At 48.2% G+C, this 25500-nt stretch overlaps 1 protein-coding gene across 3 annotated transcripts in view; it reads left to right on the top strand.

The window, feature by feature from the left end:
* Positions 1 to 2286: 2286 nt before the first annotated feature.
* PXYLP1 (2-phosphoxylose phosphatase 1) overlaps positions 2287 to 25500 on the top strand; it is a 69972-nt gene continuing 46758 nt past the window's right edge. Inside the window, exons 1-2 of one of the 3 annotated variants that reach the window (XM_028099269.2) lie at positions 2288 to 2381; positions 22650 to 22775. The gene's annotated coding sequence lies outside the window, so the exon portion shown is untranslated. Of the gene's footprint in view, positions 2382 to 2868; positions 2953 to 22649; positions 22776 to 25500 lie in introns of those variants that run through there. The other 2 variants (XM_028099270.1, XM_028099272.2) reach the window with 2 other exon arrangements.

The following is a 25500-nucleotide window of genomic DNA, read 5'->3' as shown; positions in this document are numbered from 1 at the left end:
GGCAGGCAGAGGGAGAAGCAGGCTTCCTGCATGAGCAGGGAGCCCGATGTGGGGCTCGATCCCAGGACCCTGGGATCATGACCTGAGTTGAAGGCAGTGGTTTAACCAACTGAGCCACCCAGGCGCCCCGCGTCTCTGCCAAGTCTTGACCTAGGAAGGGGTATAGTACAACAAGAGAAATCCCAGCAGGTTGAGGAGAAAGCTGAGAGCAGAGAGAGCCTGTACCCACTTCCTGTTTGGAACTCTGCCCCAGAATGCCATGTGCCAACACAGGAGGGCTGTGGCAAAGTGAAGTGGTGATGTGGCATATTTAATGGGAAATGGCTCCCGATGGGGCCCCTGAGTCACCTTTAGTCGCCCTGTGACAAGGAAGGGATCCAGGAGCACCCACATGTTCCCTGTGGGGGATGAGAAGGCAGCTCTGAGAGAGAGAAGAAACCAATCTACCCTGAGGTCACAGTGGCTGAGAGAACAGGATGGACAGGTGACCCACTCCTGCTGAGGAGAGTCAGGCCCAAGGCCTGTTGGAATGGTTGACAAAGAGAAGTTATTTCTCTGCTGGACTTGTTGCTGTGAGGTTGTGAGCCTGGATCTGCTGGGGTGTCACGCGGAAGGAAGCAAAGCTGAGAGATGGAGAATCTCTGGATTCTTCAGTCTCTGGAACCAAATCCAGACCAGAGGCAGATGTGCCCCGGGGTTTTCATTTGCATAAGTCAACAAATTCTTTTTTGTTTTGTTTTTGTTTTTGTTTAAGGAAGTGGGAATTGCATTGTCTATCATTTACAGCAAAAAGTGCTCTAACCCATGTAAGTTAGAGGGAGGAAGCACCTGCAAAAGGGTGGAGCCGGGAATCAGTGGGAGGACAGTCAGAAGGAGGAGTGCTGGGTGGGATGGGTAGACTGAGCGCCAGGTGAGAGAGTCAGGGGTGATGCTACAGGCACAGTGAGAGATACACCGTTCCCGGCTTCATAACTGGAAGGGGTTGTGTGTCAGTCAGGGCAGGAAGGAGCTCAGGAGGGCAGGGCATCACAGGAATGAGGCGAGAAGGGCAGGCTAGCAGGGTTTGAGGAACCCTGAACCTTCAGGGGAGGAAGGCATCCGAGGTGGCTGGGGGAAAGGTAAGACTACATGGGTAGATGGGATTGGGAGCTGGGAGCAGAAGACTTTGGTGAGGGAAGTTCTAAGCAGTTCTAAGCAGAAAACCAGAGAGCAGGCAGAAACATGGGTAAAATATGGGTGTAGTGTAGTGTAGGAGCCATTAACACACGAGTGAAAGAAGGGGCCAAGTGATGAGCTCCTCCAGAACGTGCTTCTCGAAGGTAAATCGTAAACACTTAGCAGTGTCTATTTTGTTCGAGGCCAGTTGTGCTAGGGCACATAAGGGGTCACTGACACCAAAAGCCCGACAGTCACAGTTGGTGAGATCATCTCCCACAGAGAAATCATGTAGGAATTCGCCCCAGCTGGAACCCAACATTGAAAAGAAATGACCCACAAATGCTGTATCAAGTTCAACCGCAAGCCTCGCGGCTAACAGCACATAACACAAATCCGTTTCAAGCGCGGGGTGAGTCCTCAGTGGCCCGCTCTTAGGAAGCCGCGGCCGGGAAGGGGTGAAGGAGAGGCCCTGGGGCCCGCGACCTGCCCAGGGCGCCTGCAGGCCATCCCGAGAGCCAGCAGCAGCAGCAGGTCTACAGTTGGCACACATGGCCGGATGTGGTCGGTGCCGGAAGAGAAACGTGAGGAAGGCTGAACGAGGGTGGGGGCACTGTGGCAAGAATCGTGACAGTTTGGGTCCACGAGGCAGCAGTCCCCGGTGGTGGAGGACCCCAAACACGCGTGCCCCTCCCAGCACCGGGATCGGGGCGGCGCCTGGCCGGGCACACGGCCCAAAGACACTCTCACTGGGTCCTGGGGCCCGGGCCGGGTCCGTGCACCCTGGCCTAGGCGTGCATCTGTGTAGCCCCTGATCGATCCCAAGTCCGGCTTTGTGAGGCGCGCGGCGACTCTGCGCGCCTGTGGCCGCGGTCCCAGTGCACTCAGGATGCCCGTGACCGTGGCTTAAGCACGCCGGGAACTCCGCGGGCTGACGGGTCTCTGGGGACTGTTTTGCCTTCCCGAGTCAACGTCCTCTCCGCTAACCCTTCCGCGCCCTTCTCCCGGGCCGCACTGCTCCACATCACCGCCTCCGGGGCGGAGCTTGAGGGCGCCCGGCGCGGGGCGGGGCCAGCAGGGGGCGCTGCGGCCGTGCGGCCAGGCAGTCGGTGCGCGCCGCCCTCGCCTCCCCCCGAGCTCCCCGCACCCGGCTGAGCAGGCGGCCAGCGCAGAAACGGGTGCTCTGCAGCGGAGCTGGGGCCGGAGCCGGGCCGGGACCATGGACGGTGAGTGGGAGCGGGCCGGGGTCGGGCTGGTTGCCGTTGCGGCTGAGCGGTGTGGAGGCTCGAGGCGGACAGGCGTCCCGGGGTTGAAAGCCCAACGGGGTCCTCGGGACGCTCCGAGGCCGGGACGATGGGGCAGAGTCTCCAGTGGAAGAGTAGTGCTGGGGTCTGGGGCGGGCTTCCGAACACCGGGTCTGAATCCCGCGCCTGAGTTCCCTCCTCCATTCTCGCTCCCTCCCCAGACCCCCAAACCCCAGCCCCCGACTCGCGCTTTCTCCCCAAGCCACCCCGCCCTCCGCCCCTATCTCCAAGCCTCAGCACCCTCCAACTCTGCCGACGATTCCGGCGCCCTCTCCCGCGCCCTCGCCCCTACCTCCCGCCGGGCGCCTCCCCCAATCCCGCTGCCTCTGGCTTCTCCACCTCCAGCCCCGCGCCTCTCCTGCCCCGCCTGCCTCCACCGCGTCCCCGCCCCCTCCAACCCGCTCCCGCCGGGCCCCCGCACTCCCGCGCCTGGTTCCAGCCGGCCCTCGAGCTCCCGGGATCCCGCGGCACTTCCGAACCTGCTGGTCTCCAGGTGAGAAGGCGGCGGCAACTTCGCGGCCTTTCCCGGGGGTGGGGCTGGCTTCCCCCGCGGCTGCCTGCGCCGCGCGCCTGCGGGCCTCCGGGGACCCCGCCGAGGGGCCGCTGCGCTCGCGGGCTGTCATGCCTGGGTGCTCAGGTTAGGGCTGCATGGTTCAGACCCCACGGCGTTGCTTTTGCTCGTCTGTTTGCGATCTTCTGAAGAAGCCGGCTTTGTCACACACAAAAATGGAATTGGCTTAGACCAGGTTGCTTTCTTTGTGGCAGCAGCGGTCTTTCAAGTTGTACCTGTGGATGGTGATAGGATTAGCGGTGCAGGAGGATCTGGAGCCATATTTTCCCGCTCCGCTGGGCGTTCAGCGAGGCTCTCATCGCCTCGGTGGCCAGTGCCTTCCTGGGAAGGCTGGGATGCTTTGTAGGCTTTCAAAAAGTAAAAATCAGGAGAGATGTGGAATTAGATCCGTGCGAATGGGGAAGCGTGGGGTGGATGGCCACGGGGGCCCCAAGAGGGCTTCACAACTTGGGGACATTTGTTGCTGTTTGCGGAGGGCCCCCGGGTGAACCCGAGTGTGAAGCAGACCGTGCCCAGCCCAGCCTTACAAACGTGACGTGACTGCAAACGGGGCTTGGCAACAACTCCTTCTTAGAGGTGTTGGTGCTCAGTTCTGGACATCTGTGGGAAGAGAGTTTAAAGCAGATGGTTTGAAAAGCCTCGTGGTCCCTAGAGAGAGGTGGAGATGTATTGGTTACAGCCCGGAAGCCAGTGCCTGAATCTGCCCCATCCCTTCTCCTGGCTTTCATTAAGTCTTCGCTTAAATTAATTGCCCATTTCAGAGAAAGGGCATGCAGGGGATACTTCTCTTTCAGGGATTAGCTCCTGGCCAGCCCACCCTCACTCATGCTTGGGAGGCTGCTTTGGGGCACCAGGGAGAGGATGGACCACTTGGCCTCTGAAGCACAACACTCTGAGCATTTGTGAAACTGCAGGATCGGTAACTTTTTTTTTTTTTTTCCTATTGATTGGCCCGAAGAGTAATTAGCTCAATATTCTTTCAGCACTGAAGAGTGAATTAATAAGTAATTAGCCCAAGGGCACACGGGGGCTCAGTGGGCTCCCTCTGAGTGCCCACGGATTGCTGCGGGCATCTGCTCAGTCCTCACCATACTGCTGGGTGCTGAGTTGTTGGCTGTCAGATGCCCCACTAGCTGGAGGGCCTCAGCACCCAGCCTGGCACCCTTTAAGTGATATGTACTCAGTGTTTATCTAGGAAAGAAATGGATCCTCCTCTTCAATCTAGTCCAAGTCCATAACTTATGTTTTCCGTTGTGCTTCACTGTTTTCAAAATATTATCCTTAAATTCATTAGTTTTTTAAAAAGTACGTAATGTCACTGAAGACAAACTTTTTTTTTTAGAGAGAGAAACTCATTTTCATGTTTATTTGGGGCCGAGAGCTCAGTTTGTGGGTCAGGCTCTGATAGCTGTGTCTCTGACCTCCGTGGGGACTCCAGAATTTCCACGAAGGAAATCAGTTGTCCTCATCCTAGAACTGGAGTGAGGAAATGATGGGCACTCTGGGGAGCTAAAGCTGTCGGCTGAGGGAACGAGTCCTGCACAGCTCATCCTATAGGGCCCTGAGCTGTGGCTGCATCCCCCCACCTCAGGCATCCCTCATCCCTGTGTGTGATGGGATGAAGCCCTCAGGGAGACTGAGTGCCATTGGCAGAGCCCTGTCGGCTGCTTCAGGTGGCACCATCTGCGGTCCGGTGGTTGCTGTCCACTCCAGATAACTTGCCCATGGAGAGCAGGGAGTACCGCCTCTTAGACATTTCTGGCAATATGGTTTGCAGCTCTGGAGTGGGGGAGCGGGGCTGGTGTTTTATGAGGACGTTTCTGTCTGTTGAAGGTGGCTCTGACCCACTGGCAGTCTGAGCAAAGGCCAGCCTTTCTGCCTCTGTCAAAGGCCAGCCCTGAAGAACAGCCAGAGGCTGAGGGAGTGGGCATGCCTCGCACCACCTTTTCCCAGGAATCCGGGAAGGGCTGGCATTCAGAATGTTACCTGGATGTGGGAATTCCCTGCACTGCCCACAGGTCCAGGGTTGTCCTGGGCTTATCTTTCTTAAACAGACTGTCTCTGTCTTCGGGTCTGGCTCTTACCCAGAATTCCTGCAGCTGGTAAAAATCTGTTTTCCAGAAGAGGTTTAATTATTGCCTGCAGTCTGTGAGTGAGACAGAGAGGGAGAGACTGGGAGGGGTTGGTGGTGCCTGCTATCTCAAGGTGGGGAGGGAAAAGGATGGGAGACTCTCCAGGGTCCTGGAAAAACAGAAGGGGTAGACTTCAGCCCCAGGATTTGCCCTGGGTCAAGGCTTTTGGTTGGTGGATAAGGACATGTGCCCACATTCTGGTCCAGGGGTTACCATGAGGAGCAGAGTCACTGAGATAGGAAGAATAGCCCCATGGTAACCTGAAATATGGTTTGCTGGGCTCACTGTTCTGGTTTCTAGAAGGCCTTGAAGAACAACTGAGAGTTGGCCTTAGCAAGGTGGGAGAGTCCAGAGCTCTTTTAAGTTTTTGAGGGAGGATTGTGCTCCTTTGGAAATGGCTTGAGTGACGTTGGTCTGGGCTCTGGCCCTGGGGAGTCACCTCACACCTGAGATGCTGAGGGGAGAGCACAAAGGGGAGCAGAAAAGATGAAGCAACTGGCAGAGTCTGTGCACCCCCGCTAGGGGGGAAGAAGAGGCAACAGCTGCTTGTTGGTAGGATGGTGGGCCTTTGGACAAAGGCAGCCTTCCGGGGGGCCCTTCTTGAACCTGCTGGGCAGCCTGGCAGATGGATGAGCGCCTGCCGAAGCCCCTCAACCTTGCAGATCCTGCAGGGCAGCCGCGAGGAGGCACCTGTGAATGAATCGCAGCGTCTGCCCTGAGTTCAAAAGGCAGGAGGGTCAGGGTTATCCAACCGAGCCATAGACTCCGGCCTGCTAGCCTCCACCCCCAGAACCAGTAGGCTGTTCTGAACGTTTTGGGCCTCTGTTGGGGAAACCTCTGGTTTTTGGAAAGGAACCGCTCGCTCAGTCAGTAATGAAGAGGGGAGTAGTCCCAGGAGCATGGAGGAAGATAAAGGATTAAAAAGATAAAATGATTGAAAAAGGAACTTAGAGGCGCCTCGTGGAGTAGTTCCTTGCACCCAGAAGGCAGCCTTCACTGCGTGTTCTTGGCTGGGTCATCCATGTACCCTCCCTCCCTTCCTTTGCCCCTCCCTCCTCTGTCCCGTCCCCAGTCCCCAGTCTCATCCTTCCGCACTACACACAGCAGTGGAGCTGCCTCGTGTGCTGGTACCCTGGGGTGGAAGAGAATTTGGGGAACTCAAACATCTGTAGGAACTTGAAAATTCTGTTGCTATTTGCCCAGTCACTTCCGCAACATACACATTCATGTTTCCATGTTATGGGGTATCTTTTTGTCATGTGCTTACCACTGTGTGCCTCTGCGTATAACTGACTTCCTTAGAATGAGCTGTAATCATAGCATGGAAACCCGAGCTTTAAAAAACAAACTAAGGTGAAAATTATTGCACCTGGTTTTGACACACCCCTCCCTTTCTCTCTGCTCATTTGTGGTTAGAGTCATAATTTACACCAAATTTACAAATAGTTTGAATACTATCTGTCCTACCTCTCAATTAGAAGGAGACATGTATCTTTCCAACTAACAAAACCACAGTTTATTTTCCTAGACCCTCCTCATTCTTGGATGCAATACCCAACATTGGGCCTTCAGAGGTACAGCCATATCATTTTGAGCTTTGAAATTATAAAATAAAATGAAGCTCTTGCTTGCTAATTTTGTCAACTAATATAGAAGAATCTGAAGTTAGAATAAAACATTTACTGCCTTGTTAACTCTTGGTGCTTCTCAAATGAAAGAAGCAGGTGGATTAAGGTGGAAGAACGGTATTATAGTAGAAATGTCTGGAAGGTCAAAAATAATAATGGAGGGACACAGTTATTAAGGCTTAAACATTGCTGTTAAAATGTGCAGAGATATAAATAGGAACTTCCATAGAAGTGTAGGCAAGTATAGAATTTTGGTGAGTATAGACTGATGAGTTTAGAAATCTTAATAGGTCATTTTGTTGAAATATATTGATATGATCATACGTTATGCCTATGCAATACCTTACCATTATAAATGGGCAACTGAGTCCATGATCTCATTCAATCCTTCCAGCAAGTCTGGGATCTTAGAGATGGAGACGGGACCCCTGGGGGTTTCAGAGGCTTCTAGAGCTCAGAACTCTTGAGCAGGGAAATACTGTGTAAACCTAGATATTCCTGCTACAGTTGCATGATAACCAAATGTGGCTACATAGTTATCTGAAAATTATAGATAGTCTCCTGCTTAGGAGTAAACGTAGGCTTTCTTTAAAATGTTCTGCAGGTCAAACAGACAAAAACTGTATGATTAACAGCACCAGAAACCACCTGGAAGGATTTCTAAGGGTTTGTGGATTTCAGAGGTTCTCTGCTGATGACTTCCTAATACTAGAGTACCTGAGTTTGTACATTCAGCATAGTACAGTAGTGGAGAGTGTAGACTCTGAAGCCAGGCTAGCTTTGAATCCTGGATCTGCCATTACTGGTCTGTACACTTGGGCAAGTGACTTAACCTCTCTGTGCCTCGGTTTCTTCACCTGTAAAATTATGATGATGATGATGATAAAAATTGAGATGCTATTATTGTAAGGCTGAAGTGAGATATCATGATGAGGACTTAGAACGGTGCCTAGCACATGGTATGCTTTAAAATTATTAGCTGTTGGGGCACCTGGGTGGCTCAGTCGTTAAGCGTCTGCCTTCGGCTCAGGTCATGATCCCAGGGTCCGGGGATCGAGCCCCGTATCGGGCTCCCTGCTCAGTGGGCGGCCTGCTTCTCCCTCTCCCACTCCCCCCTGCTTGTGTTCCCTCTCTCACTGTGTCTCTGTCAAATAAATAAATAAAATCTTAAAAAAAAATAAAAATAAAAATGTTAGCTGTTATTGCTATTCATTCATTCCTTAATACATTTTTGGAGCCAGCCAGCTGCACTGAGTTGATAGATATAGGAGAGTGGCTAAGACACAGGTAGTCTCTGTCCCTCTGGCACAGAGGACACTTAAGTTCACGGCGAAGGACACGAAGGGTAGTACAGACGTTGCCCAGGCATTCACCTGGCTCTCGGCCACCTATTGCGGTCATGAGAGCCTAGGGTGGGCCTATAAAGGGTTGACCATGGCAGGAGGGGGAGCTGGTGATCTTCAGCAGGTGCACACTGGTGTGATTTGGCCTTGCCGGCTGTTTAAGGTAGGCACTCAATTGATTGGTCTGCGTCCCGACAGGTGCTGGTTGTTAATGTTTTCACTATAACTCTTGGTCTCAGGTTGTTAGTGGGAAGTGTGATAAGAGACCATAAACTCAGTATTTACTCACCTGGTTTGCCAGCACTGCTCCTGGTCCTGGTGGACAGCATACTGCCCTGGCCACTGCTTTGAACTGGTCTTTTAGCAGCCCTAGAAGCCTGCAATACCAGGAGGGACCCAGTTCTGAGTGAGGACTGGCACAGCTGCTCCCAGGGGTGGGTAAGGGACTTGCCAGAGGCAGAAGGCCAGACTCCCGTGCTTCCCGAGTCTGCCATAGCCAGAACCTTCTGGATGTGGAAGATCTCTGGGAAACTGTGTTGATAGGCTTGGGTTAATAACTGGTTCTGGAGAAGGGAGGTCCTCACTTGCTCTGTGTGACTTACAAAGAAACTCCCACTGGAAGCCTGCTGACTAGTCCCTGCCATGAGGGCCTGGCGAGGGGCCCTAGCCGTGGGCCATGGACCAGGGAGCCTGGGATTGCTGCCTCAGGAACATGAGCACCTCTCTGCCTTGTGTGAGTGTGATTGGTACGCCCTTCGCTCTACGCTGGAGCGCTTACGGTAATAAGTTGGCAGGCAGACTGGAAACCTGATCTCTTAATGAGGAGCCTGCTTATTTTATTCATTTTTAAACTACTGGAATTTGAGGTAAATGAGGTTTTGTTGTATTATTGGGTTTTTTTTTTTAAAGCTTGCCCCACGCTTGGAAGATAAAGACATGGCAAATAATGTCATTCCTTTTTTTAAAAAACCATTTATTTGTATGTAGGCAGAACTGAGTTAAACAGAGTGCTCTAAGTTTTCTGGTCTTGGGTGCCTCTCGATTTCCCAGATGGGGTCATCTTTTGTCGCCAATTTGTCTGTCTCCATCACAGTTCCTAATGGAAACACAGACCTGGAAATCAAAGCTTGGACATTTCTGGTTGAAGGTCATGGCACGGACAGTTGATTCTGTTTTGGCTTTATCTTCAAGGTGAAAAATCACTGGGTCTTTTTTGAGAAAGAGAAGGTGTATTTCAGGAGATGACTAACATCAGCAGGCGGGAAGATGTCGACAAGGCTGCCTCGTTCTTGGTTCCTCTCATTTACAGCATCTCTAAGTTAGTGGCATATGATATTTTAATTTTCTCCTCTTGTGCATCTTGCTTTCATGACGGCTGATTATCTTGGAACAGCTGCATTAATTGATGGTGTTTAACAACTCAACGTACAGTAAGTAATTGCAGTTGGCTTGGCTGAGCATAGCTCATTCTTTTTACTTGCTTTTGAGCTTGAGGAGTGTTTTCTCAGTGTGCTGAATGCCAGAAAGGGAGTTGGGAACTCCGTGCCCCAGTGCCCGCCCACCACTCCACGCTTACACTCCCCTGGGACACCGTGTGCCATCATAGCATCTGTTCCTGCTGCATGCGGGTTGTCTGCTCATGGGCCCATCTCCCCGGCTTGCCGGGGGGCTCCTGGAGGCCAGGGGGCCACATCCAGCTTGTCTCTGACTCTTCACCCCCTAGCACAAGGACTGGCAAGAAATACGCCTCAGTAAAGGCTGCATGAATGAATGCATGGGCGGTTGCAAAGCAGTCAGGTTGGTTTTTGACTGCAAGTAACAGAAAGCCCTACTTTAGTGGCTTAAGCAAATAATGGTTTATTTTTCTCCTGTAACAAGATGTCTGAAGGTAGGTGGTTGCTAGCATTAGTTTCAGCAGCTGATGTCCGTCTGGACTGATCCTTCTCTTCTTTTCTTGGCCTGTCCTTCATGATGGCAAGATGACTGGGGCAGGAAGGAGGTGCCAGCAACATCCGTACCTTTTATCAGGAAAGCAGACATTTTCTGTTCCTTTCTTTTCTTTTTAATAAATTTTTTAAAGACTTTATTCGTTTATTTGAGAGAGTGAGAGAGAGCAGGAGTAGGGAGGAGAGGGAGAAGCAGGCTTCCCACTGAGCAGGGAGCCCTACGCAGGGCTCGATCCCAGGACCCTGGGATCATGACCTCCGCCTAAGGTAGACGCTTAACTGACTGAGCCACCCAGGCGCCCCAGGAAAGCAGACATTTTCCCCAAAACTCCTAGCAGACCACTCCCAGTTTAAAGGGCCATGTGAGTATCTGGCAGGGCACATTGCTGCCAAGAATAGTTAGGTGGGCTTACTGTTAAACAACCCAAATAGGCTTAATGACCCAAATATGGTAGACATTTACTTTTTGCTCACACAAATCCCAAAATGGCTGTTCCTAATTCGTGGGTAGTTCTCCTTCAAGAGGTGATTAAGGGACCCAGGCTCTTAAGACTGCCATGCTTGTTTACATCAGTCAGAAGAAAAAGGAGCACGGAGGATGGTGTGTGGGAGAATTTTATGGGCCAAGCTTGGAGGTGGTGAATTAATTCTACTGGCTGTGGGGGAGGGGGGAGTTGCTCAGACACATGGCCACACCTCCTGCAAGAGAGGCTGGGGACCGTGGTCCAGTGCCTAGGAGGAAGAGGAGTTGGGTTTCATGATTAGCTGGCAATCTCTAGCACACTGTTTCCCCGCACCCCCCCAACCCGCCAAAATCAGAATTCTCTTAGCAAGGAAGAAGGAATGAATATTGTGGGACGTCTGGGGGAGTCTGTCTTACAAGGAAATACTGTGCTAAGAAGGCTCCAGCCAAAAATAGTCTTTTTTTTCCCCCAGATCATCTGTCTTAACTCCCGGCTTCTGTTCCTACCTTTGGGAACTGGGCCAGCAGGACAATAGCAGGTCCTCATTATTCCTCTTTCTTGACCCAGGGCATGTTCTTAACAGCTTTATGAGAATGAGTCATAATTGATCCCACTCAGCAGTTGAAGATTACCCCCAGAAGAAATGGCCCTCAGCACCCGTGGGCCGGAGGAGCTCTGAGCCTGTGAGCCTTTCAAGTGCCCCCACTCACCTAACCTTCCAAAGTTTTTCTTCCTCTTCAGCCCCCACCCCAGCCCACATCCAGAACGGAGGAGAAGATGCGGGAAAGAGTGACCTCTGCTTCCCACTCCAATGATTTGAGAAATATTTTTCCCAACCACTTCCTGCTATTTTTCCTCAGTCTGATGAATGATCCATTCATTGATCTACTGGGTGTTACTGTTCTTGTTCAGTTTGTTGTAGGTTTCTGTGACAGGTGCCTCTCCATCCACAGCATCTTTCTTGGTGCCCTTCCTCCTTCCCTCCCTCCTTTCCTTTCTTCCCACACACACCTACTGAGCACATGCTCTGACTCAGCTCTGTGTCCACCTAGCCCTGGGGGTAGACAGGCAAGGAAGCTGACATGAGCCCGCGTGTTGATGAGTATTATGGGAAGGCTATGGTTGCCCAGTATTGGGGGGAGGCTCACCTAGCGTTGGGATCAGGGGGAGCTTCCAGGAGGAGCCGGCTTTTGAGCTGAATTTAAGGATGAGCAGGAGATGGGGTGTCTGGGTGGCTCAGTCATTAAGCGTCTGCCTTCGGCTCAGGTCATGATCCCCGGTCCTGGGGTTGAGCCCCACATCAGGCTCCTTGCTCAACGGGGAACATGCTTCTCCCCCTGCTTGTGCTCTCTCTCTCTCTCTCTCTCTCTGACAGATAAATAAAATCTTTAAAAAAAAAAAAAGGTTGAGCAGGAGTTAACCAGGTCAAGAAGGCACGTGGGCTGAGAGAGTGAAATGGGCACAGACACTGAGTTCTGAGAAGGGGCATATGGGGCTTCAGAGGGAACGGTGAGTAGGTCCAGTGTGCCAGACTTGTGGTAGGGCAGCGTGGCCATTCTCTCATTTAATACAGCAGTGAACAAAGCAGATAAGGTCCTAGCCCCAGGGGATCGCAGGGTCTGAGCAGGGTCTGGGCCGGAAGAGGGAATGAAGCTGTTGGGGAGGGTGGGCAGGAATCTGAGGAGGGCTTGGCTGCTGGAGGTGAGTGGGATATGGGCCCATTACTTGTGCCATCACCTCTCCTGCCCCGTCCCTCTGTTTCCGATTCTTGTCTGGTCCTTTGCCCGGGCATTACTCAGGCTGTAAAAATAGAGGCTGCCACCAGATCATCGGCATGTAGTTGGTGAGGAAAGTTGAAACTGTCATTACATATCAAGATATGTGCCAGCTAGATTTTTGACAAAGCACTTTCCTGGAGCCCCGAGGATGAGGTTCTAAAGTTGGTTTACAATTTTTTCCCTCTCCTTTCAACTCCTACCAATACTTCTGGCCACTTGGCTCAGAACCTGGCCTGGTTGTGCCTATTACCCATCCTGTGAGCACATTGAAATCCACCAAGTGAGGTTTGGCCTTGCCCTGGGCTGGCCTGTTGGGAGAGGCCGGGTCATCTCTGTGGGCCCATGAGGTGCTGCCCCCCAGTCCGTGAGGAGTTTACGTCCAGACGAGGAAGATGCGAGCATTGCCCGGGAAGGGACCTGCTCTCACCAGCCCGCAGGTTTGCTCAGCTCCCCGAGGAAATGAGGGCTGTGCCAGGGTGTAGCAGAGCTGTTAGCTGCCTTCCGGGTGAGGAATGGCCCCAGGACGGTTCCCTTCCTTCTCCGTCCCCAGCCGTGTTTGTTAAGGTGGAATTGACAGTGCTGGGGGGTGGGGTGCAGAGAGGAACCTTCATACACGTCTAAGCCCAGGGCTGAACGGATAGCGCTTTGTTTCCAGGTAAGGAAATTTCAATCCATAGAAGGGAACTCGGACCAGTCCCCCGGTGTTTACCAGGTGCCTTCTTGGTGCTAAGGGCTGTAGGGAATGTGCATAATAACAAAATGGGAAAAGGAGGATCCTTAGAACCTCTACTGTGATTTATAATAAGAAATAGAGATGTGTTCGTCCCTGTTTCTGGTATAGACCCCCCTAAAATCTTTGGAATTTCCTGTGATGGGACCAATGGAGATGTCTTTTGTTATGTTAATGAGGTGATGTTTTTGAAAGCCCCCAGGTAACCTGAGGAGGGGGGCTGGTTGACTGGAGAACCAGCCAGGCCTTTAGAAGGTTGGGACTCTCAGTCCCATCCCCAGACCTCCCGGGAGGGGAGAGGGGTTGGAGGTCAAATCAGTTGTCAATGGCCAAAGATTTAATCAGTCATGCGTGTGTAATGAAGCCTCCATTAAAACACAAAAGGATGGGTTCGAAGAGTTTCCAGGGCGAACCAATGGTGATGTGGGAGACTGGCACCCTGGGAGAGGACGTGAAAGCTGGGTGACCTTTCCCACATGCATGTCTTGCCCTGTGCACCTCTTCCATCTGGCTATTCCTGAATTCTATCCTTTTATAGATCTAGTAAGTAAAATGTTTCTCTGAGGTCTGTGGGCCACCCTCGCAACTCAGTTGAACCCAAGAAGGGGTTGTTGGAACCTCCAGTCTGCCGGTTAGTCAGAAGCACAGGCAACAAGCTGGATTTGCAATTGGCCTCTGAAGCGGTGGGGGCTGGAGGGGCAGTCTTGTGGGACTGAGCCCTTAACCTGTGGAATCTGACGTTGTGTCCAAGTAGGTGGGGTGGGATTGAGTTGAATTGTGAGACACCCAGCCCGTGTCCGAGAACTGCTGGGTGGTGTGGGGGAAAAACCCATACACACATTGGAATTAGGTACAGGATCCTTAATACCCTAAATGCTTTCCAGGGAGTACCTCATCCCTTCCACAACCCCGTGAAATGGGTAATTTTACATTCCACGAGCATATAAGCTCCATGAGGGAAGAGTTTTGGACTGACTTGGTCACTGCCGATCCCCAGCTTCTAGAACTGTGCTTGGCATATAGCAGATGCTCAGGAAATATTTGTTGAATGAATAATTGAATAACCATTTACAGGTGAGGAAGCCAGTTCAGAGAGATTAAGTAACCTGCCTAAGATGGTAAGTATAATAAATAAAAGGGATATAACAGGGATAAAATGGGCTAGATCTCAGTACCAGGGAGGCACCATGAGCTGTGACTTGGGGTCCCATCCCCATTGCCCTCGAAATGTGGGTGGCTTCCAGGATAGCACTGGTGGAAGACCCGCAGTCTATCTGGCTGACATTCTGACCAAATGCAGCAGAAGCTTGGCAAAAGCTAGCATTTTAGCCTCAAGCCCCTAAATGCCGAGGCCCACAAGGTTGTCTGCCTTCTTGGCTGCCAGTGCCTTGCTGTAAACTCGAGGGTGGGATGAATGTGCAGGAGTGTATCCATCAGCCGCTCAAAAGTGATGTTTCTTTGTTGACGCCTTCATCCTATCACGCATTTGTTCAGGAACCTTCTGTGGCTCCCTCCTCTTACAGGAACCTAGTCTGGCCCCAGTCACTCTCCCCGTTCACTGAGGAGTGACTGCATAGAACCTGTCAACAGTCAACAGTAGAGGGAGGGGCGTACTCTGCCTCCACTTGTGTACCACTCTGTACATGGCCTCTCCTCTCTGAAATGCCAGCTCCCGTCAGGCAGGCCCACTGACATCCTCCCTGCCCTTGTAGCTTTAGCAATTTCTGCCTCTTCCTTGAAGCCCCCCATGACCAGCGAGCACACTGGCCCCTCCCCGAGCCCTTGCAGCCTCCGTCTGTCTGTACAGTGCATTTCCTAATGGCGTTCCCAGAGTCCTGGTTTCTGCGCCTGTGATGGGACTTCTGCTGAGTGGAGGACCCCGCCCCTCCCAGTAAACTCTGATTTTATCTTTCTTACACATCAGGTTTCATGTTGCATTAGTTTTGAAAGGAGGTGCTCTTTCAAAACCACTGGTCTCTTTATAACTTATCATGTACCCAAGAAGTCTTGTGACTTCTTGCTTAACTGCATTGTTGTGGGGTTTTTTTGTTGCTTTAAAGATTTTATTTATTTATGAGACAGAGCACGCCATGGGAGATGGAGAGCACGAAGTGGGGGAGGGGCAGAGGAAGAGGGAGAAACAGGCTCCCCACTGAGCAGGGAGCCCAACCATAGGGGCCCAGATCCCCAGGCTCTGGGATCTCCGACCTGAGCCTGAGCCGTAGGCAGACACTTAACCAACTGAGCCACCCAGGCGCCCCATGGACTGCATTGTTTAAAAAATAATTTAAATAAGTTCTGCAGCTTTCTTTTTTTCAAATTTTGAAAGTAATAAATGTTTGTTTAAGAAAGTTTGGAAAATAGAGAAAACTATAAATGAGAGAAGTCTTCCAGGACCTCACCACCTACTTAAAGAGTTGTAAACCAGTCTTTCACCCTTGCAATTTGTTTCAAAGAAAAGTAGGATTACTTGTAAATCCCAGTCATAACCACTCATAACATCAAGGGTCTATTTTATTTTTTCAGCATTCCTTTAAAAATTGTCTTTCAATGATTTTTTAAAAATAGCAATAGGTTCAAAATTCTAAAGAGTATAACAGTAAAAAGTCCCACTCCCAGCCCTGTTTCAAACCCCTCAGTCCAGTTTTGTAATATATCTTTATAACATAATTGAGCTCAAACCGTATATGCTGTATCATAGCTTGCTTTTTTGACTTAAGAACATCACATTTTCTGCTGTCATTACTAATCTTTATTTGTTATTTGTACATAATGCATTGTAAAAACAAAGCATTAAAATATATGAGTAAATTTTGAAAAGTCCACAATAGAGACGACCACTATTAATTTGGTGGTCGTCATAAGCACGCTATGAAGGCACACACGATTGTGTCTTTCCACGATGTCAGCTTTATTCAATCATAAAGCAAAGTTAAATCACAATTCTAAAGCAGGTTCAGGATTCCAAACTCAATGACAATTCACCATGTGATTAAACTTGGCTTCTTACACAGCACACAGAGCAGGGCAGAAGACAAGCCACACAACAAACAAGATAACAGAGGGTGCAGGAGGTTAACAAACCAAACTGAAGTCAGTCTTGGGGCGCACAGTTGAGATAAGGCCTGGGTCTGGTCCAGGTCAGCTTGGCACTGACTGCTTCCGATGTTCCAGCAGGGAAGGATATCGGTTCTGTTCGGGAATCCATCCGGCAGAACCTTCCGTGGCAGTTGCCTTTTTTAAGTGGTCAGACATAGAGGGGTCAGGTCTGAAGAGTCTGACAGTTTGCTGCCAAAATCCTTCCCTTTTTTAAAGGGATTTCATCAGTTTTGGGTCTCTGCAGACCTCCTCTGGTTCTGCCACTTACCGGTGCTGGGGTATCAGCTTACGTTGGTCCCGGCCATATCTTCCCAACCACTTGTGTCATTGCTTGACCCAGGCTCCCTCTTGAAACGAGAGACTCCATTTTGCTCTCTACAGAGGCTGTCTCTTTCCAGACCTTATTCTGTAAGTTTACATGTTTTCTTCAAATTTCCTTGTATATGTTGAGATGTGCAAATGTCTTACCTACGTGAGATACCTACACAGTAGATATGCTCTGTATCTATGAGGCTGCCACTTGCATACCCTCTCTCATTCATTTTTAACTTGTAGAAGCTGGAGGTTTGTCCACATCCACACCTAAGCCTACTCCTTCCTTCCTTCCTTCCTTTTTTTTTTTTAAGATTTTATTTTTAAGCAATCTCTATACCCAATGTGGGGCTCAAACTCACAACCCTGAGATCAAAAGTCACATGCTCTACCAGGTGTCCCCCTCTTCCTTTTTTAAGGCAGAATCATGAACAAACTGTAATTTTCCAACCATTGCCCTATGGGAGAACATTTAAGTTTTCAGACATTTATATTTATTCCTATTGCTGCTTTGTACACATGAACGAGCATTTTTTGAGGATACCCAGAATACAAATTCTAGGGGCAAAGGGTATGTGTGTTTACTGTTTTAATTAGACCACCAATTCTTAACAAATACTGTTCCAGTTTAACCCTCTTGCCAAGAGTGTGTGAAAGAATTTGTCCCCATTGGGACTAACATCCACTAGAGATAAGTGATCTTTTATTTTTTATTTATTTATTTTTTTGCCAGTCTAAAGGGTGAGACGTGCCATGTCATTTTTAAATTTATATTTTTTTCCATCCAGCTTTTCCAAGCATATATATATACACACACATTTAAATAAAAATTTAGAGTCGTGCAATGCATGGCTTTATCTTTTTTTAGTTTTTCACATTAAGTCACATTAAAATGTTCACATTTTCTTTTCTGGGTCATTGCACTGTCTTCAAAAGCTTAGTTTCAGGAGAGCTATCTTACTGAACTATTGCAGATCATCTGGAATATTCTTTTTTTTTTTTAAGATTTTATTTATTTATTTGAGAGAGAGTGAGAGAGCACGGGTGGGGTGAGGGGCAGAGAGAGAAGCAGACTCTCCACTGAGCAGGGGAGCCGGCCACAGGGCTCCATCCGGGGACCCTGGGATCACGACCTGAGCCGAAGGCAGAGCATAAACCGACTGAGCCACCCAGGCGCCCCCACCTGGAATATTCTTTATCTTCGTTTATTTAAATCCTTAATCTCCAAGACCTGGGGAATGACAAGTAATAGAAAAGAAAGGAAAGCAGAACGAACACCTTCTGCAGGGCTCTGTCCAGTAAAAGAATCAAATTAAAATCGGAATTAGATGTTTGCCCAGGGGCTCATCCCTTAGGTATTTGGCGGGGAGGTGCCTAAAGTAAACATCTGCATGAGCTTTTTTTACTATAGAGACGTTGAAGAGTGTATGTTAAATATGAAGAAGCTTCGCTGGGTTCCTGGGTTCCATTGTGGAAAGTGCGCAGGTTTGCTGATTGTTGTTTGAAGGGAGGGATTATGATTCTCCCAGATCTTTTCACAGCAGTGAGAACATCCGGGAGGCGGTGTGGTGTGATGGACACCGGGTGGAACTGGCAAGTCTGAAGAGTTGGCTTCAGACCCCAGCTGTTCCTCTGACTGCCGAGTAAACCTGAAGAAGACACAACTTCTTGGTTCCCTGGGCATCTGTGTAGTGAGAATGACCAGGGTGTGAGTGGGTTTGGACAGCCTGGTCAAGGATAGGCTAGCAGTTAGAGGCCAACTGTAGCTCAATATTGATGAGAACAATAAAAACGAGCACCGTCTAAAAACAGGATGGTATCATAAAAATAAATATTTGGTCATTTTCCCCCAGTTCCTGGCACACAGCTCCTAAAATGCTGGGAATCTCCAGAGTGCTAAGAATGTCTTTTATATGCTAATATCTGCTGGCAAGGGGTGGGGGGTGGGTAGCTTCTGGATGGGAGCTGGTTGCCTGAAAGGCCAAAGCACCATTGGAGGGCTGGACTTTCAGCACCACCCTCTGACCTTCAGGGAGGGGAGAGAGGCCAGAGGTTGAGATCAGTCACCAATGGCCTACAATTTAATCAATTGTGACTACATCTAGAAACCTCAAAAACAAAACCAAACCAACAAAACCCTCTAAGCAGCAGAGGTTCAGAGTGCTTTCAGGTTGGCGACACATCAGGGTGCTAGGAAGGCAACATGCCTAGAGAAGAGTATGGAAACCCTGTGCCCTTGCCCTATGCATTTCTTCCATTTGGCTCTTCCTGAGTTGTATCCTTTATAATAAATCTACAGTAAGAGCAAGTAAAGTGTTTTCCAGTTTTGTGAGCTGTTGGAGCAAATTATCAAAACTGAAAGGGGAAAAGGGGTTGTGCAAGACCCCCCCCCCCGTCTGACTTTGTAGTTAGGTCTGACGAAAGTGGGCAATTTGGGGACCCAGTACTTGTAATTGGCAACTCAAGTGGGGGCCGTCTTTGGGACTTAGCTCTTACACCAATGGAGTCTGACACTAACTCGGGGTAGTCAGTGTCAGAATTGAATTGAATTGTAGGACCCCCAACTGGTATCCACAGAGTTGGAAAATTGGTTGGCATGAGGACAAAACACTACACATTTGGTGTCAGAAGCCTTGTGAGTTAAAACAGCTGAGCTGTATGTTACCAGTCTCCAGAAATGTTCTGACACACAGCCAGCTCTGGGAGAGGCTTTGTCCCGCACTAGAGACATGCTTGTGAACAGACCCCGCTGCTGCCGTCTGGTGGTTTATAGTTAACCACAGGAGACAGCCAGCATTTCAGCGTGGCTATATTGAGTATGTAATGAGAGTCCTGAGATGTGTCATGAAGGTTCTAGACAGGGTGACTTGAGAATGTCAGACAGGATCTGATCTAGACAGGGGAGTTCAAGGGCAGCTCCCTGAGAAAATAATCTTGGAGCTGGGAGCTGAGGGCCAGTCATGAGTTAGCTAGGTGGGAAAGGTAGAGGTGATGTAGGAAAGAACGTTAGGGTTTGAAGCCTTGACTGCCAAGAAAGAATTCTTGAGATATCTTTGGTGCAAAAACGTGATTTTATGAAAGCACGGGACAGGACCTGTGGGCAGAAAGGGCTGCACCGGGGTCAGGAGAAGTGGCCCATTATATACTCTCAAGTTGGGAGGGGGTTAGGGACAGCGTAAGTCTAAGAAATTTTGGAAGCAAGGTTTCCAGGACCTTGAGGAGGTAGGCCATATGCTTGGCAGGTGATTGCCAACATGTGTCTTGGGTGGTAGAGATGAAGTTTCCAAAAGAATTTTTATATGTTGAAGTAGACTTACAGGATCCTGTGTGGAGGCGGTATTGGCCTAGGATTGCCTGTTGCCTTAGCAAAGCATTAACATGGAGGCAGTTGAGTCCCCAGAAGACTGTCACTCTGCCAGTTTCAAGGACTTGTCAGTGGGCTGTAGCAAGTAAGGAAATTTAATCATTTTCCTTCTGCCTTTGTTTCCCACATCACTGGGGTAGAGGAGAGATGGCAGGGTGCCGGCTGGGGGAAGGCAGAAAGGATGGCCTGCTGGTGGCTGTGATGAGCCTCCCCTTTGTTCATTCATGCATTCATCTGTCCACTCATTCAGTCATCCAGCAAACCTTGATGGATCACCGGGTCTGGGCCAAATACTGTTCTTGGTACTGAGGACAGAAGAGTAAGGAGCAAGATGGACAGAGTCCCTCGCTTCATTGCTACCGCTGGGTAACAAATCATTCCAGAACTTGGTGACTTAAAACCGCCATCATTTTACTGTTATCCTCATGGTCTGGAGGTGGACTGAGCCAGCTCGTGTGTATCACTCGGGTCTCGCACAATTATTCAGGCACCGGCCGGTCTGGAATCACCTGAATGTTCCCTCACTCACATGTGTGAAGCCTGGGCTGAGAAGCCTCAAACAGTTGGGCGTCCCTGTCTCTGGGTGGCCTCTCATGTGGTATCTCCAGTATGATAGCTTCAGGCCTCCAAAGCAAGTGACCTGAGAGAGACCAAGCCAGGTAGAATCTCAGGGACTCTTCTGACCTGGTGTCAGAGGTCACACCGCATCATTTCTGTCCCATTCTATTAAGGTAGTCCTGAGGCCTGCTCAGGGGACCTAGAACCCCCTCTTGATGGGAGATGTGACAGAAAATTTGTAGATGTGCTCTATCTAGAACCACCACACTCATGCCCTGCTCTCCCTAGCTTTTCATCCGTGGCTTTTTTTTTTTTTTTTAAGATTTATTTATTTATTTGAGAGAGAAAAAAAGTACCCACATGAGTGGGGGGAGGAGCAAAGGGAGAGAATCTTCAAGCAGACTCCCTGCTGAATGGGGAGCTTGACGATGGGCTCGATTTCACAACCCTGAGATAATGACCTGAGCTGAGACCAAGAGTCAGCCACTTAACCAACAGAGTCCCCCAGGTGGCCCTCATCCTTGGCTTTAAACCTACCTGCCGGGGCGCCTGGGTGGCTCAGTCGTTAAGCGTCTGCCTTCGGCTCAGATCATAATCCCAGGGTCCTGGGATCGAGCCCTACATCGGGCTCCCTGCTCCGTGGGAAGCCTGCTTCTCCCTCTCCCACTCCCCCTGCTTGTGTTCCCTCTCTCACTGTGTCTCTCTCTATCAAATAAATAAAATCTTAAAAAAAAAAAACACAAAAAACCCTACCTGCCTGGCTCTGCTCACCAGAGTTCTCTAGAGGAGACAGTCTTATGGCCTGTGTCCTGGCTCCAGCATGCCCCTTGGGGGTCCCACCTTCTTCCCCTGCCTCAAATGGCTCCAGAAAGTCATCGTTTTCTTCATCTCTGGCTCTTTCTTGCGGGGAAGGGAGTTGATGCCTCTTGCAGACTGGTACTCCAAGCATCTGTCCAGCTGACTCACCTCCTAATTGGGTCATCAGAGGATGTACGTGACCACAGACACCAAGTCCCCAAAGAGCAAGGCTCTTTTGTGGGGCTAAGAGATGGCTAGAATGACTGGAGGGCTATAGTGTGTGGCTGAGGTGAGCCTGGACTGACACTGGGGCCTTGTAGGCCATGAGCAGGGTTTGATCAGGATCCCAGGAGTATTATAGGAAACTGCTAAAGGCCCAAAGTTTTGATGACCACCTGCCAGGGATATTATAGAAGACAGTCCTACAATCTCATTTAATATGTGGAATCTGAAAAAAAAATAAATGAGGTCAGAGACACAGAGACAGATTAATGAGACAGAGACAGATTAATGGTTGCCAGGTGGGGATGGGCAAAATGGGTGAAGGGAGTCAAAAGGTACAAATTTCCAGTTATAAAATAATTAAATCATGGAGATGTAATGTATAGCATGGTGACTATTGTTAGTAATACTGTATTGTGTATTTGCAAGTTGCTAAGAGTGGATCTTAAAAGTTCTCATATAAGAAAAAAATTATAACTGTGTGGTGATGAATGTTAACTACGGTGAGGAGTGTTAACTAGACTTACTGTGGTGATCATTTTGCAATATGTACAAATATTGAATCATTATGTCGTGCATCTGAAACTAATACAGTGTTATATGTAAATTATATCTCACTGAAAAGACGACAGACCTCTGGGAAGAACAAGATTTTGCATTATGTTTTTAAATTAACCTGTTAGAATGATTTCTTTTGCTTACAGAAGACGACTTTTCTGAAATTTCCTAATTTCAGAAAAGGAAGCATAGATCTCCATCCTGATTAAACACGTTATGATAATGTCAGTGATTCGGCAGTCTGTGGTTAGTTCTGACAGAGTTGGTGGGCAGAGCAATCTTCCGTAGCTGACAGGGCTCACAACACTGTTAGCTGAACATGGACTGCAGCAAACATTCCTACCATCATGCTGTCCTGTAACACCCAATTAATAGTGCAACAGTTAACAATGAATAGTGCCCAATTAATAACCAGGAAACCTTGGAAGATGACTAAATATTACAGGATAGCTCTTTGCTCTTTTAGTAGACATACTGAGAAACTCAATTTAGAAACTCAATTTTATGATGATAATACAGAATAAGTATTTTTTCATTTAGCTTAAGTTTGTGAAACTGATGTGTAAACAAAGATCATGACCACCCCGGTGCTTGGCATCCTCAGAAGCACTTGTGTGAACAGCTGCTTCCCAGTTTCTCATTAATTAAGTACCATTGACTTTTTTTTTCTTTCTTTTTTTTTTTTAGAATACCTAGTGATTTACAGGTAGGCATGGCCCCCTCTGGAAGACTTTTTAAAAGGCCCTACCATCTACCAAGTGACATCTTTGTTTCAAGGCCTCTACCTCCCTCAGCTTCAAGTTAGGTTTCAAGGTAAGTACCATATTCCAGATGACAGAGTGTTTTAAAGATGTAAATGACCAAAACTCTCCTGAAAATGTTGCCTGATAATAAGTTTATGGGGCTTGCCCCAATCTGTGCATTTGAATATTCCTAGAAAACTCCCTTGCTCCAAAGCAAAAAAATTGATTTTATTGGTGAATTGGTATATTTTCAGGTGGGTAGCGGACCAAAGATGAAAAGAAATTAACCATGACTCAGGTGTTTTATATATATTATCTTGTTTAATCTTTTTTTTTTAAGATTTTATTTATTTATTTATTTGACGAGAGAGACACAGCGAGAGAGGGAACACAAGCAGGGGAGTGGGAGAGGGAGAAGCAGGCTTCCCGCCGAGCAGGGAGCCCGATGCAGGGCCCTGGGATCATGACCTGAGCCGAAGGCAGACGCTTAACGACAGCCACCCAGGCGCCCCTTATTTTGTTTAATCTTTATCAAAAGCCTATATATACAGACAAGTGTAAGGATTTGTGTTAAGCTGCTATAACAAATTCCTAAATTTCCGTGGCTTAACACAGTAGATTATTTTTCCATATAAAAGCAGTCCAGTTTGGTTCCAAGACAATGGTATCAAGGATGGGGGTTCACGAGCTCCATACAGAGATTTGGGGATCCAGACTAGTGGAAGCTCTGCCTTCTATAATATGCTACTCCCAAGTGTGCTTTTTTCCTTTGGATTATTTTATTAACACTGTACGTTTCTATTTACTCAACATCAAGTTATATCCTATTTTCTTTCCTTTCCAGTTTTATTGAGATATAATTGACATATAACATTGTATTAAGGTGTATAACATAAAGATTTGCTATGTGTATATGTGTATGTATTGTGAAATGATCACCACAAGTTTGGTTAACATCCGTCTCCTCACACACAATATTTTTTCTTGTGATGAAAACTTCCAAGATTTGTATATTTTTTTAAGATTTTATTTATTTATTTGACACACACAGAGAGAGAGAGCGCACAAGCAGGGGGAGCAGCAGAGGGAGAAGGAGAAGCAGACTCCCCCTGAACAGGGAGCCCAATTGCGGGGCTTGATCCCAGGACACTGGGTTCATGACCTGAGCTAAAGGCAGACACCTAACTGACTGAGCCACCCAGGCGCCCCTCAAGATTTACTCTTTCAGCAACTTTCAAGTATGCAATAGAATATTGTTAACTGTAGCCACTGTACTATTCATTACATCCCCAGGACTTACTTATCTTATAACCAGAAGTTCGTACCTTTTGACCACCTTCACCCATTTCCCCTAACCTCCACCGCTGCCTCTGACAGCCACCAAACTCTTCTCTGTTTCTAGGAATTTGGCTTTTTTAGATGCCACATATAAGTGAGGCCATACATTGTTTGTTTTTCACTGTCTAACTTATTTCACTTAGCGTAATGGACATTTCATTTAGCGTAATGCCTTCAAGGTCCATCCATGTTGTTGCAAATGATAGGATTTCCTTCTTTTTTTAATAACTGAATAATATGCCATTATATATATATATATTCCACATTTTCTTTATCTGTTTATCTGTCAATGGACACTTAAGCTGTTTCCATGCCTTAGCTATTATAAATGTGGGGTACAGATATCTCTTCAAAATATTGACTTTGTTTCCTTCAGATGTATACCCAGAAGTGGGATTGTGGGATCATAGGGTAGCTCTATTTTTCATTTTTTGAGGGACCTCCGTACAGTTCTCCACAGTGGCTGCACCAGCTTGCATTCCCACCAGCAGTGCGCAAGGGTTCCTTTTTTCCATGTTCCCCCCAACACTTACTATCTCTTGTAATATAGCCATTGTTTTGATAATAGCCATTCTGATAGATGTGAAGTGATATCTCATTGTGGTTTGGAATTGTATTTTGTATTTCTCTGTAGATCAGGAATGTTGAGCATCTCTTTATGTACCTGTTGGCCATTTGTACATCTTCATTGGAAAAATGTTTATGCAGTTCCTCTGCACATTTTTTTAATCAAATTGGGGGGGGTTTGGGGTTTTTTTTGCTATCAAGTTGTATGAGTTCTTTATGTATTTTGGATATTTTATTCTTTTTGATGTGATTGTAAGTGGGATTATTTTCTTAATTTCTCCTTCTGAGAATTTGTTGTTAGTGTATAGAAGTGCAACTGATTTTTGTACACTGATTTTGTATCCTGCAGCTTTACTGAATTCATTTATTAGCTCTGACAGTTTTTTGGTGGTTAGGTTGTTTATATATATCTCTCCATCCCTGCATACAGAGGCAAATAGAGACAGTGTTACTTCTTGCATTCTGATTTGGATGTCTTTTATTTCATTATCTTACTTAATTGCTCTGGGTAGGGTTTCTAGTACTATGTTGAGTAAAAGTGAGAGTGGGCATCCTTGTCTTGTTCCTGATCTAAGAGGAAAAGCTCTCAGCTTTTCACCATTGTGTATGATGAGTACCATTGACTTTGAGGCTTATGTTTAATTACAGCTTTAATCCAAGCCAAATCAAAGTTTTGGAGCTTATAACAGTGCTAGTCCCTACTTTACTGGAGGGGAGTTTGGACTAGATAGCCATTCAGATTCCTTCCCAAGCTAAATGTCGGTGATTTCTGTGTGACAGTGCCCTTAGCTCTGTTTTTGTAGAGTTTGTAAGTGCAAAGGCGCCCCCCTACTCCCCCAAAAAAGTTTTGAGAGCTTATTTTGGGATCTGAACCAGAGAATCCTTGGATC

This window comes from Eumetopias jubatus, unplaced genomic scaffold (assembly GCF_037043125.1).
Source record: "Eumetopias jubatus isolate StellerSeaLion01/CBP00866 unplaced genomic scaffold, mEumJub1_p1.0 scaffold_1, whole genome shotgun sequence".
NCBI classification, from domain to species: domain Eukaryota; kingdom Metazoa; phylum Chordata; class Mammalia; order Carnivora; family Otariidae; genus Eumetopias; species Eumetopias jubatus.
The sequence above is the reverse complement of the archived record's forward strand: the minus strand, read 5'-3'. Positions and strand labels throughout refer to the sequence as shown.